This window comes from Melozone crissalis, unplaced genomic scaffold (assembly GCF_028551555.1).
Source record: "Melozone crissalis strain CALT ecotype California unplaced genomic scaffold, PUWL_Pcris_2 ptg000023l_1, whole genome shotgun sequence".
NCBI lineage: Eukaryota > Metazoa > Chordata > Aves > Passeriformes > Passerellidae > Melozone > Melozone crissalis.
Window position 1 is genome coordinate 17,629,016 of NW_026535801.1, and position 13,432 is coordinate 17,642,447.

Here is a 13,432-nt window from a genome sequence, read left to right on the forward strand (position 1 = left end):
TGCCCTGCTTGTCCCCCTGGACAATGTTAATGCACTCAGAGCAGCCACGCAGGGTGAGAGGTGACCTGTTTGAAAGGAGCTGCCCTCTGATGTCACCCGTGGGCTCTGCAGAGGTCTCATCCAGCAAAGGCTTACCTCATCCAGCTAAGTACCCTGCTTGCTGTCCCCTCAGCAAGAGCAAATAAAAGCCTTTTCTATGGGGATTCAGTCAGGCACTGGAGAAACAGAACGGGTCAGAGAGGCCAGTTTTGACACAAAAGAAACTCAGTAAGAGGCTGGTATAATTGTTGGAGAAAGTTTCTTGTAGAGAGTTTGGAATTTTCTTTGGGAAAACATAGCTGAGCAGATAAAAATCACATGGGGTTGATAGATTTGGACTCAGGCAATTTTAGAAACTAAAACCAGAAAATAATCCTTCATTCTCCTGCCATTTTGTGGCAGAAGAAGATGAAATTTTCTAAAAATTATCTTTCAGCCATTTCACATTTCAATTTTTCCATCAGTAAAAGAAAATAAATATTTTTTGATCTTTCAGTTTACCTCACTGGTGTTTGACCACCACGATCTGTATTAGTCATTGGTATTTGTAAAACAAGCTCGCTGAACTCTGATTTAGAAATTGACTGACATAATATTTGTTTTTTCTGCTATCACAACCACTTTTTCTTTCTTCTAGAAGACATAACAAGATCAAACAGTATTTAATGCTTTCTTTTTGCCAGACTCCTAACTACATATTGCCACATCAGCTAGCATCTCATTGCTTTTTACTAAACCGCTGAGGTAGGAAAAGGAAAAAAATTCAGAAAAGACCATCATACAAATGCTCACATAGCTAATTGTTTGATTTTCACTTGCTGGCTTTTATTTGCCAGTGTTTATCAATGTGAACTTGACTACAGGTTTAGATGTCATTACATTTAATTACAAAGAAATATCCTGGTAAGCCCTCCTGGAGTGAGTTTGTGTTTCTGAGAATATTCCCATTGCAGAGCAGCTCATTAGCTGCCGAGTGCAGCTGCTGTGGCAGCTCTGCTCCCTCCTCTCTGCAGTGCTGACAGGAGAGAGCTGCTGCTGCTGCATCCCACTCGCTCATCAGCATCTAAATTACTGCCTGCCCCTTCAGGGAGCACTAATAACAGGATTTGTACAGCAAGCATTAATGAAAACATAGGGCAGAGAGGAATTTGCCATCCACAGAGGCATTTGCCTGCCTATCTGCCCTGTCAGGAGCTTGCAGCTCAGGTGTGTAGCTTGGGCAAGGTCCCACACTGTGCTGACAGTGCTGTCACCAAGGGACCTCCTGTCCCTCTGTCCCAGAGATCATAGCACAGCTTTTCCCAGCTAGCTCCTGTCTGTAACCAGCCCCTCATACTTCATTAAAATACTGCAGGCCAAATGAATCTGCTCTTTGGACATTTACATTTCTTTTCCCAGGTAAATCAGCTTTCTAAACAACCCTGTATTTCCCACCTTCAATATTCAAGTAGTAATTACTAGTACTGAGAGTAGGGGCTGCAATCTCCTTTGTTAGACCAAATCCTTCCTCATGGTGCTCAAAGTCAGCCACTAAATGAGAAGAACAATCACTGTTTTCCTCCGGATGCACACAGCAGCATCTGATTCAAACATCTCTGATCATACAGACTATAAGAACCCACCTTAGGCTGCACAGCCATAAGAATATGAAATAAAACCACCTTTCACAAGCTACACAGATAAAAAATTCTTTAAAACTTGCATTCTGGTAAACATAATCTATTTTGGAAGAAGCTGGAGACATTACAAACCCCAAATGTGAATCTGAATGTATTTGTTTACATCACATGATTCTCAGAAAGGAATAATACTGCCTGATTCACCACCTTGTTATTCCAGCTTCATGCCAGACTCATGGAAATCAGTCTCATTTCACTGGCATGAAACTAGAATACAAGAGTGATGAATAAGGTCTGCAGTCTTACCACAGAGCAATCATGAATTATTACAACAAGCAAAAAAAATCATCCTTCTCCTAAGTATTTTTGTTCCAAATTTTTCATACTCCCTCCCTAAGATACATGATAAATACCAACATAAGTCAAATTCTAAACAAGTACCATAAATCAAGTATAGCTTCTCAAAATATATTTAAAAAGAGAATTAAAATTTGATTGTTTTCTCCCTTCTTAAAAAAAGGACTTACTTTTCTGCCTCATGTCTTGGTGTTGCATTTCTGCCTGACTTTGTGGCCTTCCAGTTGCTGCCAGCTCTGTAAGGCTTTATCCTGGCTTTGAATGGCCAGACATAAAATGGGTTTTGTGGGAAAAGCTGTCATGAAAAGAATAGTTCCATGCAGAATCCTCTTTTTCTGAAACACAAGAGGCTCTGTCCTGCTCCATGAGAAAGGGTCAGGTGAGCAAGGCACTGGGAACAGAGCTCCTGATGTGAAGTCCTGGATATGTGGACAATTCCAGAGCTGGCAGGCCTTCCCAGAGAGATAATCAACATGCATGAAATAAACATTCTGTTTGGACAACTAATGTAAAGATTTGCTTTAATTCACAATATAAACAGTGCTTGAAGATATTTTCTTCTAGTTGCTTTCTAAGCAGCACAAACTCCTCTTTGGTGAAGGAAATGGAGACAGCTTCCAAAGAATGACTGACTAAATAAGATTAACTAGGAGGAGGTAAGTACTTAGTTTTCTCTTTTGATCTCTCAGATGAGACATTTTCTGGCCCAAACAAAATTCTCTGACTAACTTTCCAGGAGTGACTCTGAGCCAGACTTTTCATGCGGTTTGCAGCTGACCAGTGTGGACTCCTGGCATCAGAGCTGGGAGGGGCCCCTGGCAGGACCACAGGGGGTCACTGAGGGCAGGAGCTCTGCATCAGGGTTTGCCTCCACACTGCTTCCAAACTCCCTAAAATTTACTCATCCCAAAGAGATACCACTTATTTAACAGCCAAGTATTTCTGTTTCCAGCAGGACAGAGTTGAGCTCAATCAGGAATCTGGGGTGTCTGCTATGGCCTGAGCCTTGGCAAAGAGGAGCTCATCAGTGCCTGCTTCTGTGGGTGTTAAGGGGAGCTGAGGGGTGTTACAGGCACAATGAGTACCACGGGAATTCAACGCATGCTCAGTGCAAATCCTGCACCAGCAAAGCAAACTGGGCAAAGGGGAATGTTGGAGAGAAGTGAAAGGCAATCATTTCATCACTGACTTTATTAGCTCATAAGCAACAGCAAGTTTTGCCATTGACTTAAAAGTCAGTGTTTTATCCTATATATAAAGCATGAACTGGTAAAAAAAAATAAAAAAAGAGAGAAAAGGCAAAATACTTTCTCATTTACTAAACAGTTCTGGAGTTAGTGCAACTGGGAAAGAACTTCAGCTGTACATAAACTGCCTCCGAGTCAAACCTCTTGCTCATTTTCTAAACTAAGTAATAACAGTCATCTCAATATTCACTACAGAGTTGAAGGGCCAGGTTGATACATTCAAATAGGTAAAAGTAAATGAGACAAACTGAAGAAAACTGCTGAGATTACTGATGTGAAATTTAAAGTCCTCAGTCTATGAGGAAAGCTATTGGTAAACTCAGGTCTCAAAATGAGTAAAGTAAGACTTAAAAGATACATGATGGTCTACATATGACCCTTTTATGAACAGCTACTTAGAATGATTAAAATCTCCCATTTAGATTGAAACACACATCAGAAAAAAAAAAATCCCTTATTCTTGCATTTATAAATGTAAACCAGGATGATACAGATGAATTTTCTGGCATGAACCAGAAAGGAACTGGACAGCCATCATTTCTGGGTGCCCCAAGCAGTGCTGGAGAGCCAAACTAAACCACAAGGAAACCTTAGAAAATTAGACTTCACAGACATACAGAATGAGGCAAAGGACAAAGACTGCAAAGTAGACCTAAATCACAAAATGCTGTCTCAAAGCTGTCCAGCTGTCTAGAAGGAGAACTCACCTCATTGTCAGGGGGTTGTGAGCTTACATTGGCTATTCTGACAGGACAGACATCAATAAAGATTTCATCTTTGCTGTATGGACCAAGGGCAGCTTCCATACTCACAGCACACTCTCACCTGGCCTGAAGCCTGGCAGTGAGAGACAAGAATCACCTGAAGGAAATAGGAGAGCAGTGGAGATAAGAAAGGTTTCAGAGAGGTTGGAGGCCAGAGCTGTCGAGCAGCTGCTAGCAAATACTCAGAGAAACAGGTTCAAAGAACAGAAACGTGAGTCTGCCATGAGTGTCCCCAAGTAAAGCAAACTGCCAGACTACTAAATTTCTTGTTAATGATTGCTACTGTTTAACAAATGTACCCAACGCTCATGCTCAAAAAACTTCTCAAGCAACTTGCAATTGTTTTTGTACATTAATGAAGTCACAAAAATGTTATTAGTTTGTGAAAAGACTTAACAGTGTCATGAATTACTTTCAAATACAGAAGGAAGTGCCTTGAGCAGACACCTGCCCAGGGCTGTGAGTCCATCAGTAACACTGCACAGTATTAGTGAAGGGCTGCTTTCCATCTGCTTCCTTGCTTTAGCTTCAGTCTGTGCTCAAATGACTGAAGAGGCTGAAGATCTAAATACAATACTGAGGCAAAGATCATGAAGTAAAATTCATTATTATCAGAAATATAGTGCTAGCAAATCCCAGGATAAACTTTTAAAACATTTTCTAATAGCTTCATGTGCAGGAATCAGTTGTGATGGAAAATGGCTCAGAAGTGTCCTACCCATTGCAGTCCTTGTATCAGTGTTACAGCTGCAAATGCCATCACTGTGAGTGGTTCCTTTCTTGGCTAGGAGCTGTAGGAATATTCTAAGCTCTAAAATAAAAACCTGCAGCAGCCAAAACCAAAGAAAGCCCAGCCAAATATTTCTTAGCATGCTATAGCTCATAAAACCATTCAAAATGTATCCTATCTGATTGTGTTTGTACATTCTGGAAAGTGACATTTGCCATGGGAGAAGAAAACCAACAAAACAATAAAATTTTTCCTTAGCCAGTGATTATTATTGCTGTCTTAGCAATTTCCTTCCTTTTGGAATAATACCTCTAGGATTTCAGTAAGAATGCTTTGTAAAGCTAGTCCTGGCCAACTGCTTGTGGCTTGCTTGTGGTTAGAATGCACATGCAGAGAGTTCCTCACATACATGCATCATCTTACACGGGAATCAAGTCAGCTGCTAATAATAGCTCTTCTTGGGGGTTAGGACCCTTTATTTTATAAAAAAAAGAGATGCAAATATCAGTTTTGTAAGGCCATTTCTGGGTTTTCCAGGCTTTCAAAGAGTCAGCAAAGCCAGGTTCCATAATCTCATTCTTGCCTTAAGCACAACTAGGTGGGCTGGAACAGCCCAGGGCAATCATTGTTAGCTCAGAATAAGTCAGCTGTCGTTTCCAAAGGCATTTTTCAGAATTTCCACTAACATTACTACATACCACAGACAGAGGGGACAGTGGCTTCTGTTTTATACATCTCCATCTGTACTGTCACAGTCAGAAACACCTTGCTGTGATTCCTTTGGAAGGAGCCTCCTGCTCCTATGGGATATGCTGCACACATTAAAGCCTGAGTCACGCACCAGCACCAGCACTTCAGGGGCTTGAAAGCACACCTCCTACCAATAACAGCCTGCTTGCTGTCTACTGTATCTCAAAAAGAGAAAAAACAGACAGTAAAAGCCTAATATTTGTGAGCGTCAAAAATCTTGCTGGTCACAATTCTTCAAAGGAAAAAATCTTTTTTCTCCCCTACCCCCATTCCTCTCTTCCCCGTACAAACTAGAATTTAGTGATACAAAGGTGTTGCTCTCAAACCAACCTGGCTTTTAGGTTAAATGGCTTCCTGACTGTGCAGCTGCCCTGCAGATCCTAACACAAAAGGGAAAAGGCAGAACAAGCACTGCAGCTGATCCCAGAGAAGCTACCCTGTGGAGGTGGCCAGGGAAAGAGCAGGACAGGCTCATCCCAATCTTTGCTTTCTGCCACTACCTGGGAACAGCTATGGCAGGAACCCCAGCAAGGCTTGACGGGAATGCCATCCCTCCATGTCACTGGGTGGTGCAGGCTCACGCAGGAATGTGCAGGGTATGGGGTGTCCAGGTCCCAGGATAAGCCATTGCAGGGTGCAATGGAGCTCACTGCTGCACTGAACTTTCAATCTGCCTTGCTCACGTTCATTTTCTGTGTGACTTTGCTTGTCTTATCAGAATGAGGGACATGGCCTCAGGTGAAAAACACAACCTTTACAATGCACCTTCATCTCCTTAACACTGCTGACTCTGTTGGTGTAGTTTGGTTCGACAAGAATAATACCAAGACATCAATTCTCTGTGGGACATCTGCATGCTGGGTATCCCATGGGAAACATGAACAAAGAAGGAGCAGGTCACTGTGCTTCCTTCTGCTACTCTGATAGTCTCTTGATCCTCCAGTAAAGACATTTGAGAAAAAAATCAGAAATGATTTTAGATACAGACACAAAAATCAGAAGTTTTGAAGGGGAGAAGGAGAAAACAGAGGTCCTTTCAATAGACATAAAGCTTAATTCTACCCCAGAAGTGCTTTGGTTACTGTAAAATGAGACTTGACTGGTCCATCAGATCTTGTTTCCACCAGCTGGTGACACAGGCAGCTCAGGCTCACAGGAAAGCAAAGCTAAGCTCTGCAGCTCCCTGCACTCTCACTGAGTTTCTGCAGCCTTGTGCAGTTGGCAGAGCCTTCCAGGACTGATAGGTTCAATTTCTTTAGTCTCTGCCAGCTTTAGGTCCAGATTCAAAAAATTCCCACTTTTAATGTATTTTGAAATGAAGTTTTAACTTCAGTTACGCCATATAAAGAGTTAAATTCTGTCTCTAAAAGCTCAATAAATGGGTGGGCTACCTTGATTGATGCTTTAAGTGCAACCCCTTCCCAATATTCTGAACATAATGAGGTTAGTGCTAAAAGCTGGATTCTCTCTCATCTATCTGCATTATCTATTTATTCTGCACACGTCACCATGGTAAATGAGGGCTGCATTAAGTGCTAAATAGCAGAGGTCAGAAAAACCCTGTGTTGTAGTCTTTTCGCCTCAGCAAGGCTGAAATATCTATTAATGGATTTTAGTTTATTACTTTATGTGAACTAAAAAATACATTGAAAATATCAATATTAGCATGTTATTGAAGTTTCATTTAAACGTAATCTGAAAAAAAACACCTATCTTGATATTCTTATTTAAAAAATTAATCTTATAATGTTTAAATAGACTCAATTTCAAATATTTTCTGAATTTTTTTACCATTAAACACCCCTCCCCACAGAAAAAACAGAATCTTTGCCACAGGCTAAACTAGACATACTTTGATCCAAAGTCTTTTTTTAAAATACCATCAACACCCCAAACTGTATGCTCATGTAGTTGTATTAAATACAGCTTAAGTATTTTGACTGTAAGAAACAAGAAGTAATTACACCTAGGCTGTTCATTTTTTAACTAGGAAGCTCACCATCTATTCCGAATTCTCAGCAAAACAAACTATATGAGGTGAGTAAGTATTTGGCACAGTGCAAATCTGTGAAGAGCTCCTCTTTAGAGAGAGCAAAATATTTATCCTTCTGAAAGCAATGAATTTAGAATCTGTCCAGCTGACTTCCTCAGCTCGTCAGGCATCCCTGCCCGTGGCTATTCCCTCCCAGGGCACGGCTCTGCTGTTGTGCTGTACTCACAGAGGTGATAACAAATGTAAACATTCCAAGCGCTTATCAGCCCTGACCCTGAGTGATCACGCAGCTGGAGAGCTGTAATGTGAAGCCATGTATATTAAAAATAATTTGCAAATAATCTCCTGGGGTGGAAGAAGGCTGTTTCTATGGTGCTTTTGTATAAGGAACAAGGAAAACAGATGAAGAGTACAAAGTTCAGCCTCTAAAAATACCCCATTCACTCTCAGATAGTTCCACGGACATTGACCCTTCCAACACAAAACCAATGGGAGGCAGGGAGCAGGAGGAACAAGTGAAATCACTGTACACATTAGGAGTTTAGCTGCACTTGTAAACAAAAAAATATTTCAATTCATTTCTTGGGTACTCAAGACTGGAACAAGAGTATGGATTCATGCAATTCCATCCATATTGGGAGCAAGTAAAGCTTTGGAGTTTTAGCTTCATGCCCTCTCAGCTGCACCACTTCTCTGATGTAGGCACAAATCTGAGTCCTGGTTGTGAATATCCAACCTCTATTTCCATCCCCAGAGCTTCCCCAGGCGGTGTTTGCATCCTGGAGTGCCCCATCTCACAGAGGGTCAGTAGGCTCTGGTAAACGTGAGCGACTCATTCTTGTTTTGACTAAATTTACTCGCCTCAGCCAACTAGGATAAACTAGCTTATATGGGTCATGTAAAATGTACCTGTACAGTCAATCAGTAAACACTGAAAATGAAGGAAGCATGGATAAAAATAAACAAAAAATTCAGTAAAATAAGTGAATTTTGACCAGAACAGGCAAAGCAGCTTTTTGTTTTGACTGTCCCTTTGTAGCTGTCAGACCCTTCACTGTTTACTGACTGAAGAGACAGCCCAGACTCTATTTGGCCTCTATATGAAATAGCACAAGTTTCCTACTGTTTCACACTATATGGTTTACACAACTGTTAAAATATTCACAGGGAATGTTTATATTTGTGAATTACTGTGTTCAGGATCACAAAAATTGTGAAAATCCAGCTGGCTGCTTTGGTGATAACCCTCAGTCTAGGCACAGCACTGCTCATTGCATCCCATGCAACCCGGGCTTTGTCCTCCAGCCTGCTGCGCTCGCTGCACTGCAGGGAGCATGACAACTCTTCTACAAGTGGTGACAGTGACATACAAAATCCTCACCCTCTCATGAAAATGGAGCATCTTCATGAAATGGAACGTTTTCATGAATGATGAAAAAATCCCTTTTTAAAATTCATGGTTTCTTTCTGGAGCCTGTGAGCTGCTCCTTCTGGGCTGAATAAAGAACAGCTCGAGCACAGGCTCCTGATGCTTTTTTCTTTTTTTCAAGTTCTTGAGCTTTCCTTTTAGATTTCATGGAGTCTGTATTCACACTGCATATGAGTGAGGAACTTTTGCTGTACCTTGTCCCAGGGAATTCTGTGGGTCTAAACAGCAGCATAAATTCAGAGTAACCCAAATGAAGAAGCATGTGAGCATAGTGTATACAGGTAAGAAGAAGGGATCCTGTCTGCCACTGAGCATTTGCAGTCACACGTCATGCAAATAGCAGGATAATTTCAATCACAGACATTTTTATCTCTGTTCTGGAGCCCCTATCACCTGTCTCTCTTACACAAAGTTTACTTTACATATTTCATTGTTTGCCTGTGTCAGATAGTCCTTTCCAGCACGGCCTGAGAGCACAGGGAGGCCCTCACTGCCTTGACAAGACATGCTGATCTCTGAACATCCTGGTGCCATCAGGAATGTACACTGGGCTGTACCAGCCCTCTGCTGTCAGGGGACACAAATGTTATCATTGCTTACTGAAATGCCTCCACAGACTCCTGGGCTGATATAAAAAGAGACAGAATACTTAAATGGCATGTACATTTAGCATATAGAAAGACCAACTGGTTTGGAAAAAAAGATACAGCTAATGACAGTTTTTATTCATGTACTGCTTTTCTGACTGCTCTATTACCACATTAGAAGCCTAAATTTGCAATTGAAAACAGCTGCTATTTGGCTTACTCACTCTCTAGTTCTTGGACCAAAGTAAGCAGTGTGTCCTACCAGAATCTCAATAGCTTGAAAAACATATCAGTTTCCATGAACTCTGAGACCAAGAGTTTTCTGCTGAGATTTTTCCCTGAGAAAGTAGAGCAGAACTGCTTGACAATGCTCAGAAACACCTGCCTCTTACTAAGTAGGTCTTTTCTTGAGCTCAGTTTATTTTGTCTTGGAAGAAAAAAAAAAAGGTGATCATTAGATCTAAATCCAAACACATTCATTCACCTAGAAGCATGATCCAACTAATATTAGTCACCAACCTTAATGCTGGGCAAAGTGACTCACATTAATCCCATCAAGAATGTGCTGCTGGTACTGTTTGCATCAGCAGAAAAGCACATCTGTCTGTGGTAATGAGATTTATTGTGCAGGCAAAGTCCAGGAGTGTCTAAAACCAATTTAGCACTAAAACCTCAACTACTTTGGGTTGTCATGGAATTGACAAAGGTGTAAGGACAGATTTTCCTCCACCACTCACCTGGCTGTGTTGTTTGCTGCTGCACTAAATACTGAGACTGCCCCTGAGGCATCTCAGCAGAGCTCTGGGGAAGTGACACTAAGCTGAAAGGCAAGGATCCTTTCTGGAAAACCAAAAATCAGCTAGGAAGAATGAGAAAGCAAAACTGCTAATGCCCAAACACAAGCTGGAAGCACCTTCCTTGTTCAGAGACAGGTACAGATTGCTTTTCTTCAAGTTATGATTTCCAGCATTCAGGAAGCTCAGATGTACTGTGTTATACTGGGAAGGTATGTTTTATATTGCATTTGCAGTGATAATATATCCTTACTGCTTTGAAATGAGGTCTGCAAAGCCCAAAAAGGCAGCTGTATTTCTAAACACAGAGTACCATTTACATTACAAGCAAGGATGTCAACACAGGCAACAAGGCAGAAAGGGGAGTTGGAAATAGCAAATACACAAAAAATTTAGATACACAGAAGTGTGTCCTAATGTTTACCCATATTCCAATGCTTCAAGAAGACTGAACACTTTGACATAATCTGAAGAGCCTTTGCCAGCCAGACTGTTTGATGTTGTGTTGGCTCTGTGACAAAGCCAGTCTGTGCAGGAACGCTGGCATTGTTTTCTGATCAAAGCAGCCCTAATGGCATTAAACCTGAGTTGTGGTCTGACGTGCTTTCTTCGCTCAGCCATCAGTTCTCTACTCTGCCACCAACTTTTTCTTGAGCTGTTGCATTATGATATTCTGCTGTTTTAAAGCATTCTCAGATGTTTATTTCAGCTAATAAGAATTGATATTCCCATATTTTCTGCTACGCTAGGCATGGAGACAGGAGGTTGTGCATACACAGAAAAGGCTGCTTGTGATGGTGATACTCAGTTTCTATTGACTCCAAGGACATTGCAAGGGGAAAAGGAAGCAGGAGAGCTTTAACAATTTTTGGATTAGACACTTGTGCAGCATAATAGTGAAATATGTCTTTAAAACTAAGCATGTGCTTATTTTCCTTTTACAAAAGGCAGGTGTAGAGCAACTGTGGCTATAGCAGGATGTGAATGGGTTACCCCAGTAACCCATGCACCACCCTCACAGGATGAGATGCTGCCCATTCATGCAGCTCTCTCACTTTATACTTGTCTTTGCCTTCACAGATAGCAAAAGGGTCTTACAATTTCAAATGAAAGTAGACTACTTTGCTGTTACAAAATCAAACATCAGATGCTCAGAAAATACAGCTCCACTGGTGGCAACCAAAGCACAATAGATTAAAGTGACTTCATAACTTAAGTCTCAGTTTGCTAGTACTAGTTTCTCTGCTCAAATGTGACACAACCCATCTAAGAGCACTTTACACAGAACTTACAGGTAGAGTTAAGGGTTTCTTCATTGCTATGCTGCTTCCCAAGTTCATATTGTCCACTGCAATCACTGTTGCTGCTGCAACTCAAATTTCTCTTTTGTTGACTGTGATTGCACCAGAGAGAGCATGAGGGAACGTGAGAGTCAGTGATGCTACAGGCTGGATATGAGCTCCTGTAGTCACATTTATCACCTGACTTTAAAACATTCAGTGTGGCCTAACACTGCCTCCTTGAAAGCAAGGGAGTCAAGCTGACTCTTCATTCTCTTATAGTTTTTGAGCAGCTGTCATTGGTTTAAAATGAGTTAGGTTTAGTAGATATTCCATCTCCACTTTATAGCACAATTGACCTGACCTAAATAGGTGAAGACATATCCCTACCAAAGCTGTAACAGGCATCAGGGATGGATGAAAAGACTTAATAGAAAACAACTTTTAGACTTTTTACAGAAGAACTCAAGCTGAATGTATTATGAAGTTCTTAAATGTCCAAACACATTTTATTGCCTTCTGGTTTCCAGATGGGTGTGCATCCAGAACACCAGAATACCACAAATATGCTACTTTTTTTTTTTTTTTCCCCCAGCTGCAATCAGAAGCAGCTGTAACAGAAGGCTATAGAAAAGCCTGATTCTTAGAGTATGCCTGTCTCTGGTTTTCAAAAAATGAGAAGTTTAGATAATTTGAGTAAACTTTGTACGGACATCCAATTATTTAGGATTGCATTAGGACACATATTTCAAACTCTTGGAAGCATATCCTTCACTAGCTCCTTGCTCCTAATGAAGGAAGTGGAATACTCCAGTGGGTAAAATTCAAGGGACAGGACTCTTGTTTAGCCCAGCTCTAATAAAAAAGGCTGGTTCTGCCAGTATTACTGGAATTCTCTACTGCTCAATTTTCCCATTATTCTAGGGAATCAAACTTCTAAAGCAATTTGTTGGATTGTCAGATTACCACCCCTACTTTTGTTGTTTTTTTAATTAACTGCATCCATTTGCAGTGATGAATTTACTATTTTTTTCAGCATCCCCCTGAATTCTATTCAAAATCCAGTAACTGATCAGCATTTTGGGGTTTAATCAGAAAGGTGTCAAGAGGCCCTAGGACCAGCTGGCTCTGAAAGTTGAAGGCACACAACCATCTGAGAAGCTGTACAGCACCTTGCAAGATGAAGACCACAAAGGCCGTATTTAGTATTTGCATATCAATTTTAAACCCATTGTATGCCTTTCCAAGCTGGCTGTACTGTCCTTTTACTCAGCAGGCTTACAGAGCTACCTGCACACACCCTGTCCAAAACATTTGCCCATATTAAGCAAGTGATCTCCTATCGAAATCTGCATGAACCTTGTGGTGAAGGGCAGGAAAATGAAGCTGCTTTTAAAGTTCTAATTTTTATCCAGCTTTATGGAAAAATTTAAATCAGAAAAGGTCATAATTTAGCCAAATAATAAATTCATTAATATTAGTTCCCAGTATCTAGAAAGAATAAATAATATCTAAATAAACAAATCTAAGTAAGTGAAGACAAATACTAACTCATGGGCTTATATGGAAGTTGGCTGAAACCTGCAGCAATCCTGACTCATAATAAAAATGATTTATTTAGAGACTTATTATGAACATTGCAGGAAAGGTGATAACAGACATGTACCACTTTGTTTACAGTAAAATTTCCTGTAAATTAAATAGTTCTTATTCTTTGTTTGGTTTTGATTTGGTATTGTACCAAGTATCTGTTTATAAAAGGAAATATGACAGTACAAAGTGTACAAAGGGAATTGAAGAAGAGATTAACAGTTAGGGTGAACTTGCTTTAAATTAAGTCCTA

General features: G+C 40.7%; 1 protein-coding gene across 1 annotated transcript in view; it reads right to left on the reverse strand.

Annotated features, from left to right (window-relative positions):
• The window catches only part of PPP1R1C (protein phosphatase 1 regulatory inhibitor subunit 1C), a 41,103-nt gene that overhangs the window by 24,205 nt on the left and 3,466 nt on the right, over positions 1-13,432 (reverse strand).